Source organism: Nuphar pumila, chromosome 2, assembly GCF_984573655.1.
Source record: "Nuphar pumila chromosome 2, dmNupPumi1.hap1.1, whole genome shotgun sequence".
NCBI classification, from domain to species: domain Eukaryota; kingdom Viridiplantae; phylum Streptophyta; class Magnoliopsida; order Nymphaeales; family Nymphaeaceae; genus Nuphar; species Nuphar pumila.
Window position 1 is genome coordinate 61,645,087 of NC_143250.1, and position 13,118 is coordinate 61,658,204.

The following is a 13,118-nucleotide window of genomic DNA, read 5'->3' on the forward strand; positions in this document are numbered from 1 at the left end:
CTTGTCTTCTTTCAAAGGCAAAGCTAGTCTTCAAAATCTGCAAGTCGATCATTTTTTACTGAAAAATAATTAAAATGCTCTCAAGATCTATATTTTTATCACAAATAAGACTAACTGTTTTGTCAATAAAGACAACAAACGGTGGGGGAGGGCTAGAAATGATTCGGATGCAGACGCTGGCTCTTCTGCTGAAGCTATTCTTGGCCGTACCTGGATCTTTAGCCCACCTCAACCTTTGCTTGATCTGCCTACCATGGTTGGGCCCAATTTTAATTTCTCCCTGTTTCTAAGCTGAAGGTGCATCTATCTCTATTAAGCTCATTTAGTTATTAAATGAGTCGCACTCCAGCCTAGCCATAGGGCCAGCAGTGGTATACTTGGACCTTGTGGCAAGAGATCTTATGTAAGGTTTTCAAAAAATTCAGTCAGTGACTTATCTTGAGAGTGTTGAATTAGGGATGCTTGCAAATTCAAGCAAAAAAATAAATGATAATTTTACATGCATTCGGTGGATGTTCACAAGTCAACAGCTTCTCACGTATTCCACATTACTGTAGAAACTCTTGCACAAAGTCTGGAATCACAAAACAAGATGAGATGTTAGAATACATGATTCCTGATCGTGGAGGCGAAACATTCTAGCACTGGCACATTTGGCTGCAACCAGTGTTTGTGTTACAAACTATGATGCTGACCGTCATGAGCTTGACTTTGCAAGCTGGCAGTTAGATGATAAATTCCATATTTTATTATGATGGATCATCTGAAAGATCTGTAGTTTCGATGGGCCCAATCTGTTGGGCAGCGATGACCTTGTCAAGAGTTTCGACAGGAACCTTGATCCCAGCAGTTTCCAGTTCAGCTACAATTGCAATGGTTGCATCAAGTTTGCCAAGTTCAAGACAGCGTGATAACCTCATCATACAATGGCCTGCAATGAATTAAAACATTTTTTTTTTTGAAAGGCAAGCTGGGGTTAGGAAGACCTCTAGCATCTTTGCAAGATTGAGAGGAAGGTAGATGGGAGCGGGGCTCGTATTGCTGCTCTTAATATCACGGCACAATCTCCAATTGTTGGTTTCCCACCCAATTCAATAACCTGAAATTTAGAAAAGCACCACCATCAGCCATTTAGAGAGAGAATAAAAACTGTAGAATTACAAAGTAAAGACATGCCTTCAACATTATTTTGATAGCCCAACTTCTCGTTCTTGCGACCATCATTCGGGATTGCTTTGAGTTCCTTCTCCCAAGTCCAGCCCCAAGCATCAGCAATTGTATACATGCGTGTCACATCAAAAACATTTCTCTCATCATTTTAAATGCCTCGTGTAGATCCAAGGGAAGCCAGTCATCATCATCAGAACCCTGAATGCATTTTATTTAACTGAACAATCATAAATGTGCCATGCACTCTTTTAGGTAACAAATGAAAATCAGGATAGTACATGATTTAAACATAAGACTCAAGGCATCACTCTTTTCTAAGACAATCTGTACTGTTTAATTGCTTGTGTTATGCTGCAAGTACGAAATTGACATACTCCAACAGCAAATTCCTCTTTCCCATGAAAATAGGACCATAGATATGGATGTACTTTCAACTTTATATAGTTTCAGACTATCAACGGTACATAAGAAGATGAGAGAGAAATGGAGTATCCATGTGACAGCCTCCAGCATAATCGAGATTAGTTTTTCTTGTGAGAACAATGATTTCACAAAAATAAACATGATTTAATTGCAAATTCTGTTTCTCGCAACAGTCTTTCAGTATAATTCATTTCAGCAGCAACTCGAAAATGCCAAAATCTATCACAAGCACTCTTCTGGGTCATCTGAAGCCACAAGAAATTTTAGTTTCCTACAAATTTGACAACTGATTCCAGAAAGTTAGATTAAAAGACCACTCAAACAATTTATGTTAAAGCAGCTAAGTTTCTACTTAAGATATCATTCCTAAATGCAGATTAAGAAATACCACTTGATATAAATAGAAGAAAGAGTTATTAGAATTTTGTGGCAGAAAAGCTGCAGCACCTGCAAAATGCGAAGTAAACATGTTTTGAACTTGTATACAGGTTTCCTTTCAGTTAGAATAGTGTGATGCTTACTCCAGAAAACGTGTAAAGATCAAGGCAAAACATCTAGTTCAGTTTTGTGTACGGTCAGCAGGAAGTCAGGGAACTAATAAAAAAGAATTTTGCAGTAACTTCTAGAAAAAATGTACTACAGCTTGACAGGAACTAATAAAAAAGAATTTTGCAGTAACTTCTAGAAAAAATGTACTACAGCTTGACAGGTTGCAAGACAAACTTGTAACAACTTTTTTCAGCCTGACTTACAGTCGGACAATTATTTCTTTCCAATTAGTTACTATTGTTCCAAGAATTTATTTTCTTTTGTTGTCAATTTTATTAATTAATGCAACAATTGTTTTAACTTTAGAAAGAAACTAATGGATATAGATAAAAATCCATAAACAAGTGTGACACATAAAGCTTGCACATTCTTTACCGAACTTCAACAAATTCACCACATTTTTTCTCTTTAAAATCTACAAACGCCATGACATCCACATACATTATCTATCACCATCAAAGACATCCTACAAAATTTACAAAGGAAGCACATTAAAGATGCTAGACATTTTCATTACAAAGGAAGCACATTAAAGATCCCTGAGAATACAATAAAGAAAAACTTATCTGCCAATGAGTTGGAATCTGTATGATCAGCTTCATCATTTATTAAATGTTGTGTATTGACATATTCCATTATCTTGGAAAATATTTTTACATCGAAAAATCATATTTATTAAAGAAAAAGAATTTGAACAAGTCAATGCAAATGTAGAATAGATGAGGCAGTCATAAAAAGAAAGTTCTAAAATAATTAGCCAGTAATGTTTTAGAGTTCCACAAGTCCAGGTATATCCATGAAAGTTTAGGTGAGTCTACATGGAACCGGATACATAATTTACTGGCATGCACACTGTCTCACGGTTTACCATGCATCGTCCAAGCATTGAATGTTTATGTTTGAGCAGTAGATACAGAGTTATGTTGACATGGTACAAGTGCCATAGAACAGGCACGCAACCATGCTGAAATAACACAAATATCATATTATAGACATACAATCATGTCAACAAATGAGACAATGTAAACTTACTCATAGATGTTATGTTCATAAAACACATGCACAGCAGGCTAGAACTGAGTGTCTTCTGATATAGACGTAGGAGCAGGCTGACTAGTATCTAAGCTTATTAGCTAGTCAACATCCAACCAATACCTTTATGAGAGAATAAAAGTCTTGGACCATACCCAAGCAGCATAAGAGACCTCCAAGTCAAGATGGTGGTGCTGGTGATGGCAGCAAAGAAAGGGGTGGTGGTGCTGGTTGTGGAATTGAAGAAGATAAGTGGAAATGGAAAAAAGAAAATGGTCCCTCATTGTTTTTTCTAGAAAAAGGGGCAGTTTCTATCTTTATTTATCAAAACTTGTTTTAAAAAAGTAAAAAACAGAACTTTTTAACACAAAAAGTTGCTATTTTATAAGTAGAAAGAAGCTATTTATAAATATGTCCAAAATGGCTGCACGTTTTGTTCTAAAGGCTTTAATTTTAATGCATGCAATATTTCAGTTCTTTCTAACATTAGACAACAATTGTTCAAAAGAGAAATTTCAGTAATCAATTAAAGCTTAACCCAGACCTCCAGAATCTTTATGGATGCATTGATAGAAGCCATATTTCCTACACCACTGCTATTCATACAAGACCAATGTATTCATGCTAAAAAGTTGTTTGTTTCTATGTTGTGTAGGAGAGGCAACCCCCCACTCCAACAAATTAGTTCTTCAGCGACGGACTTTCAGGTCAGTCACAAGTGAAATTATATAGTGATGGTTAAGGCCGTCACCAGTTAATTAATTCAGTTATTCCACCATCAATCAAAACCATAGATAGCAAGAAATTGAAATTGCTTCGTTGATAGTATGCTTTAGAATATTAAGTGATGAAATGCTTTTAAATGTTTTATGTTCGAATGCTTGAAATGAATGACTCATAGGATGTTGTTTACTTGTCTATCACTTGATGATTGATGAATAATATATCATGTCTTTACCTTTAAATGCTTAATATGTTTTCTTTAAGTTTGAGTTTGGATTGCTTTACCTGACTTTAGCGAGTCTGACCCCGTTTTATGAGGGACATGTAATGCAGGTAAAATATGATGAGTAGTTGAAGCGAAGGACTAGTCGAGCTGCATCCTCGAGGGTTCACTCTTACCTTGCAATCTTGGTAGACATAATTTTTTCGTTTTAAGTATTTGATCACGTAGAGATTTGCTTTAGTTAACTACTTTCTGCTTGTGGAATCAATTATTCATGCTATAAATAGATTATTTCCTATGTAGTTAACTGCTCATGCTAGTGTAACTTAATTATTGATTTAAATTGCTTATTATGTTAGGATATGTCTTGTTTTAATTTTGTTCTATATTGTCTTGTGTTCCTATAAGTTTTTCGTGAGACTGACCCATTTTATGGGCGCAAGTGACAAATAGGTTTACCAGACAGTCGATGGCGTGATGCGAGATGACTCGAGATCTCACTCCTCTGCTCGCAGTTTTGTGTCCTGGATACCTATTTTGGTTTTGAGTTTTGTATAAGAAGAAACCCTGAATTTTGTACAACTGAAAGTTTATCATTAATGTATATTTGGCTCATTATTTGTCTTGCTAAAAATGTTTTTGATAATGGTGGCTTCGATGATGAATTTTTACGCTAACATGCCCAAAGTTGTCAACTTGTTTTGTTTTTCAAAAAAATCATTTTCGTTGACTTTTTAAAATTAAAACTCTGAAAATGAAAGGTTTTCTAAGCATTTTTCAAAGGTTTACAAGTTTGAAATTTTGGGTCGTTACACAAATCATGCAACTAAAGCATATTAAATGCAAAATGCATGAAAATATTTAAATAATCATTTCTTATACAAGAGCAAATGAGTTTAAAAAAATTATGAAGAAATTTAAAAATCATGTATAACACAATGAATGATATTTGTGTTAAAATATGTGTACTCGTACACATATATGTTGAAATATTATCCTTGAATGTACATATATATATTTATATATATATATATAAAGATACGTATACATATATATATATATATATGTATACGTATCTTTATTTATATATATATATATATATATATATATATAAATATATATTTTATCTTCCTAAAATACCCTCAAGGGTATTCTTGTAATTTGTCATTTTACGCATATTCCAATTGGAATATGCATTGTAATATTTCCTTTAAATTTTTTATTTTTTATTTTTTATTTTCGTATTCGTACCATATTGGGGGCCTCCCAATAGAGACGTTGGGAGCCCCCAACGGTCACAAATGTGACCGTTGGGGGCTCTCCAACGTCTCCTTTGGGAGCCCCCAAGGTGGTCCCCTTTGTGCTTATAAATAGGGGGTTTGCCCCTTTGTATTCTTCACTCTTTGTAGGAGCTTATGCTCCATTGTATAGGGTTTTTACCCTCTTATTCCTTTTTCCTCAATAATATTCAACTTATGACTTTAAGTCATATTTACCCCTTTTATGGGTTTATGTATTAGCACATGATGTGCTTGTGTTGTTCCATTGAGTGGGTATATTCGCACTTCGTGTGCATGTGTATGGGTTCATTATTGAACCTAATGTATTCAAAGTCACTTTCTAACATGGTATCAGAGCGCGGTTGAGATCGAGTTGCTCTTTGGTGCATCGGGAAGCGTAGTATTCAAGAAATTTTTAAAGAAAAATGGTGAAGTATTCATTTCTCTCTCTTTTCTTTCTTAAAGTTATTCGGTATGCATTCTATTTCTTTAAGTATTGTATGAAGAATTTAATATGTTCTTTTTTTATGTGTACTCTTTGTCATTATGTCTTTTTATAAAAATTTGAGTTACTTGATACTCTATTGAATCTTTTTCGTATACATACTTTTTCGTTCTTTGAAAAATTTTAAATGATAACTTGTTTGGCGAAAAATTAGATATATGATTGCTCAAAACTTGCTTTAATGAGTCGGTAAAAATTTATGACCATTGGAGCTTTGAATTTATATTTTAAACCTAACTTTGTTTATAAGAATACCTTTTATATGAATGGTAAGTCTTTAAAGAAAGGTATGTTAAGATTAAAATGTTTATGAGGTGTAGTTTTTTTTTGAAAAATGCTTGACATATATGAAAAATTCCTTAATAAGTTTTGATTCACTTTCCTAATGTGTCCTTTTTATATGAGCAACATTTAATTAAGAAGGGTTTTTTTCCGGTTGAATTAAGTTTTAAAATGGTCTTATGGAATATGGTGATTTTCTTTGCATCTTTATACTCTTAAAAGATTTTTCAATTTGATTTAAAGAGTTTGTCTCATTATAAAATTTATGGTCTTCACTAATGTTTGTTGCGTACTTATTGCATTAGGAGTTGGTAATAATCTATTAAGTCATGTTTTTTGATAAAACTTAAGAGTTTTGAATTTTTCCTCGATAAATGTTTAATTTTATAGATTTATGTCATAGTACAATCTTACTTTATCATAAGGTTTTTTAATAAATCTATTATTCTTCTTTGTTGGGATTTCTCCCACTTTAGTGGAGTTTCCCCCTTCTTTGGGAATTTTGTGTGTTTTTTGAGCTCTCTTTAAGGAGCCTTTTGGTCCTTATAATCTTCTTGTGAGTATATACTCTTTTATGAAGATTTCATGGTTGTTGTGAGAAGATTGGTTGTGAGCATCATTTTTTAAGTTACAATAGTGGATTTCATAAGTTTTTCAAACTTCACCATCTTTATGAATGCCTATATTGGCCTAAGTTTGTTATTTGCTCATTCAAGATTATTGCCATTTAAAAATCTTGCATTGCATAAGTGTATCTATTATCATTTGGTGTGCATTTAATTGCACTTTATATCTATCATAGTTGAGGCTTGTTTTTGACTTTTTGATTATTCCAAATCGGTTCTTACGCATGATGTTGCTTAATATTTCATAAATTGTGTTAGTTGCATAATAAGTCTTTTTTGTATAAATGACTTCTTTTGAAGATTAAGCATAATTCGGATTTATGCAAAATTGTTGTTATAAAGCATATTATTGTGATTGATTATATTGGACCTTTGATTCAATTTTTAATCGGTCCTCTTTTCTTTGAAAAATGATTCCTAAAGTGTTTATTGCCTTTTTGTGGCATTTATATTTGTCCATCATATGTTATTTAATGCATCATTTGTTTGGCCTTATTATTGTTTTATTAGAGATGTTTATTGAGGTGAGTTATGGGCACCTCGTGTTATATCATTCTAGATTGTCTACTTGCCATATTATAGATGGTTGTTGAGGTGAGTTATGGGCACCTTGAGACTCTAAAATGATTTGTTATATGATCTCTAATTATGAGTGTGTCACTCATTTTTTCTCTTTTGACCATTGATCTAATGGATGCTCTCATTTATATGTAAATGTGATGGATATATGGTGTTTAAAACCTTAAATGTTTTAAGGTATACTAAAATCAAGGTTTTGGGGATTATTGCCCAACCATTTATTGTTTATGAATCATATGAGTGCATTTGCACATTTATGTTTTGTGCTTTTGTCCACAAGTGTTCTTGGTGTGTGTATATTCACACATTTATTCCAAAATGATATTGTTATGGGTATTCTTTTTGAAGAATATTGTTTCAAGGTTTTATTTATATGTTTGTCATTACAAGTTTTATTGTCTCAAAAATCTTCTCCTTTTATGCCCCTTATCTAAGTGTCATTATATGTAGACAAGAATTTTATTACACCTTCGTGTGTTGGTAGCCCTTTGTTGGCTTTTGCTCTCTTGGTCTAGTAGTTGAACACACTTGTCTTGAGTGTTATTTTATGTAGACAAGGCACGTTGATTCACACCATGGTGTGTGTTTTTAGTCCATGTTGGCGTGTATTCTCTTGTTCTTGTCGTAGATGCACTCATTTCAAGTATTATTATATGTATACAAGAGGTTCTTTTGCACACCTTTGTGTGTGTCTTTGACCTTTAATGGCATTATATTTATATTATTGATCTAGTAGCTTATACACTTGATTTATGGGTTTTGGAGGACTAATGAGGTAGTTGTTTGTAATGGATGAACTATTGTTGAAATTTGCAAAATTTCATTCATGACTTGTGTTTTAAGATATTCAAGTGAATCATATTTTTGATATGCATATTTTAAAATCAAGTTGATTTTTTGGCATTTAATTTATATATTAAGTGCTTATGGTTTTTTGGCCACTTTTGTATGCAAAATGTGTTTTTTGTCAATTGAGTGAGATTTTCCTACATGGGTAAGATTCTCTACTCAAATAACACTCTTCGTTTTGCCTCATAAATGGATTTAAAACCTTGTGAACTCTTGTGTTTATTTTGTCTAAAGTATGCTTGGAGACTTCGTTTCTCTTGTTTGGCACTTCATTACATGTTTGAAGCATGTTCATTAATGATTCCTTTAAGTATTAATTCATTTCATGATAATATATGCATATGCTCTTTATGGCCTTTTAGGATCTCATTCAATAAAGCATATGTAACTTATGCCTCTTCGTAGGCTTACTGTGGTGTCCCTTAGTGGACCATTTTGTTATTCCCCATTATGGGGTTGTATTTGTCCAATGTTGGACCTTATGAATGCATTATGCATTCTTGCAATTCGTTTCTGCTCACTCTTTAAACATGATATTTGATTTTTGAAACTTTGGTTTTCTAAAATTTCTTTTCATGCTAAAGTAATTATCCTATTATGCATAAATTTTGCATATTGTTAGGAATGTTCCATTTGAGTAAAGTGCAAAGATATTTTTTACTTGTTCTTTGTTGTTATTCCACAGGATCTTGAAGATAGGACAAAGAGAAGTACCCAGAATGGATTGGGAAAGGTGTTCATCTTTAGAAGACAATTGGAGGAAGGCATTTTCAAGTTTCAATTGCATCCTTGCCAAAGCCTCTTGGAGTCTTCCCCTTTTGTCAATCTTTTCGTTTCCCCGCAAAGATTGAGGGGGGGTGTTAAAATATGTGTACTCGTACACATATATGTTGAAATATTATCCTTGAATGTACATATATATATTTATATATATATATATAAAGATACGTATACATATATATATGTATACGTATCTCTATTTATATATATATATATATATATAAATATATATTTTATCTTCCTAAAATACCCTCAAGGGTATTCTTGTTTTTACCCTCTTCTTCCTTTTTCTTCAATAATATTCAACTTATGACTTTAAGTCATATTTACCCCTTTTATGGGTTTATGTATTAGCACATGATGTGCTTGTGTTGTTCCATTGAGTGGGTATATTCGCACTTCGTGTGCATGTGTACGAGTTCATTATTGAACCTAATGTATTCAAAGTCACTTTCTAACAATTTGCATATCTTAACACTAGTTTGACCACCACAATAATAAGCAATCACCTCACTAGACCTTCAATCCTCAAAAATCAAGTGTATCAGTGACTAGAATAAGAGCATAATCATAATATCACTAAAAGGCTAAAACATCATCTCTTGTCTACATATAACGACACTTAAAACAAGTGTATCAGGGACTAGATCAAGAGTACAATGGGTGCACATAACTCACCACATTGAAGAACAATATCAGTTGTCTACATAAAATGACACTTGAAACAAGTGTATCAGTCACTAAAATAAAGAGCATAATCTCAATGCCACTTATAGGCAAAGTAAATACACAAAAGTGTGAATAAACATCTTTTGTCTATATATAATGACACTCAAAATAAGTGTATCAGCTACTAAAACAAGAGTATAATCTCAATGTCACTTATGGGCTAAACAAACACATAAAAGTGTAAATAGCTATCTCTTGTCTATATATAATGATACTCAAAATAAGTGTATCAGCTAATAGAACAAGAGTATAATCTCAATGTCACTTATGGGCTAAACAAACACACAAACATGTGAATAAATATCTTTTGACTACATTTAATGATAGATACGAGATATAACAGAAGAGAACACAAGAGGTAAGAGAGTTTGTAACAAAAAACAAACTAATGCCATCAAGAAGAATAAGAATAATGATTTTACCAATATTTTGAAACTCCATGGTTTAAAAAACATAACTATCATCACAAGAAAAACAAGATATCAAACATTTGATACTATAACAATGGCTATATAAACAAATGAGTGATAAAACATACTTAATAGAAACCGAGGTCAATCACCTACCAGTTAGATACCTACCTAAACTGACAAGATGACATGAGGTGCACACAAAACTCACCCCAACGACTAACTCGAATTTCCAACAACAATTGAGTTCATAGGTCAATCATTCATCAATCAAACCCAAGGCAAATAACAACACGACACTCATAAACTTGAGAATCTAGATTGATAAGATGACATGATGTGCACACACAACTCACCTCAATGGCTAACCCTGACCCAATAACAACAAGGCCAAAAACAAATGATGCATTATATAAAATTCAGTGATGAACAATCCAAATGCCATAAATAGGCAACACATACTCAAGAAAATCAATTTTAAAATAGGTGAGTTTATAAAAAAAAGAAACCGATTTGAAAATACAAAGTTTCAAATCAAAATCCAATAAAGGAAATGAAATCTTAGAATGAATGTAGTGCAATCATATGCACAACAATATATCACATGACAATTTTTACAACCTTTTGAATAAGCAAGCAAGAATCATGCTCAATATAAGCAATCTACATAAATGAGATAAAATTTGATAATTCTTCAAAATGAAATCATAAATCCACCAATCAAGGAACAAATGGATTGGAATGTACCAATTTGAAATGGATAGTTGTAGGTAGGGGTGCAACGGGTCATTTTACCCGAACCCGATCCGTACCAAACCCTATAGGGTCCGGTGATAAATAAGAAGACCCGATTAAGACCCGGATCCTGACCCGAAGGTCCAATTAATATATGGAGCCGGATATAGTTTGTGAAATGCTATACCATACCCGGGCCGGACCTGAGTTCCGATTAAGATCTGCAATTTTTCAATGCAAAAAAGATAAAAAATATTATTTTACCAAGTATGGCCCAGGTCTGGTTCATGTAGTTCTTATTGCGTCCAGGTATGGTTTCTCTTATGGTGGGTCCGAATAGACCCGGATCCGGACCCAATACCATACCCAAAAATCAGGACCAGGTCTGGTTCCACATGAGTCCGAATCAAACCCGAACCGCTGACAACCCTAGTTGTAGTCATGTTATTACATATTCTAAACCAAAAGGTGCATTCATCATTGTTTGTTTACCAAAATTGCTGCATTGGATCAGATTTTATATATATATATATATATATATATATATATATATATATATATATATATATATATATATATATATATATATATATGGGTTTATATTTGGTACAATCGATTTACCTGCAATCTAGTTTGAATCGAGCAGTTTTGACACAATCTAACCACATGTGTTCAGCATGCTCGATTTAGTAGGAATAGACTCTTGGATCATGTTTTTTCGACAAAAAAATATGTTTTTATGAGAGGAAAAATCGATGCCTTCATGGCCATTGATTTTTGGATCGCCGGAAAAAACTGTATACAGGTCGGATTTTGGGGATCCAAAAGCTGATTCCCACTAAACAAAACATGTAGATCACATTTATGGTGTTATATGAGAGAAAAAAATCAAACAAGCGGGTTCCACCCCATTTTCTTGGTAGTTTGCACATACAAACTAGCAAATCTAAACCCTATATATATATATATATATATATATATATATATATATATATATAGAGAGAGAGAGAGAGAGAGAGAGAGAGAGAGAGAGAGATTGGCTTAATCTTATGTGGTAGATGTGATCATCATCGTATATTTGCTAGAAAGCATACTTTGGATTGAATTGTTTCTGTTAAAAAGCTTGATTGTTTTAATCATAAAGTCTTGGTGCAATATAAACCATTGATTTTTAGGTTCATTTGGAAACTTGTCTTAATACAAGATATTCCTGATGCAATAACGCAAAAAGTTTTATATCCTTTTTAGTTTCAAACAAGCAAGCAAATTTTGCACCAGATTACCCCTGCATTAACTTTATTAAGTGTAAGATTATTAGTGTCTGTACCATTTAACATTTTTAGGTATCATAGAATAATTAACTTCTGTATACTTCTAGTTTATGTGACACTGATACTTCATTTTGATTCCCGTTGGGGATCTTCTCGTATATTAGTCATATTGAAAAAATAAAACTGATTGTATCTCTGTATCCACAGCTGCATCCATGTGACAGAGCTTCTGGCAAATGTCAATGAAATTTCAGGCACGTTAGGAGCTTCGAGAAGTTACAACCATATCATATTCATGAATACCAATATGCTTGAAAGACAATTATTTTTGTGTGCATGTGCATATATATATATATATATATATATATATATATATAGAGAGAGAGAGAGAGAGAGAGTAAATATCTATAATAAAGTAACATACATGGTAAAAATTTTCCACTTTTCTTAGTTTCATTTCATTTTGATAAAAAATGATAATTTACAATGAATTCACATTTTACTGCTTGTTACAGATGGAAAAGGGATCTGCAAAATATTTGAGAATAGAATACAACTTTGGCAGATCATCCCAAACAACAATGTCTCTCATTAAAAATTATCTATCATTTCACAGTATTCTATCAAAGTCATGCTTGTGATCAATCATAGGTATTTGGACAGGGGCAACTGAAGCCTCCGAATTGGATGAATCATCTCAAATTTTCCTGGGCCAAAGAGTCAGTAATAAACTCTCCGATGTCAGCTATATGGCTCAAAATTGTATTATCTAGCCTGGTTTTGAGAAACTTTGCCCAAGTTTCAACTACTGGAGATCAACTATCATCCAAACCCATTTCACTTACCTCAAGCATCATTATTTGTACTCTTTAGCAGTCTGAAATTCATCTGTCAATAGCAAATAGATATGCATCTGGGTTCTGAAGCAAGTTATTTTACACGGACTTATGCA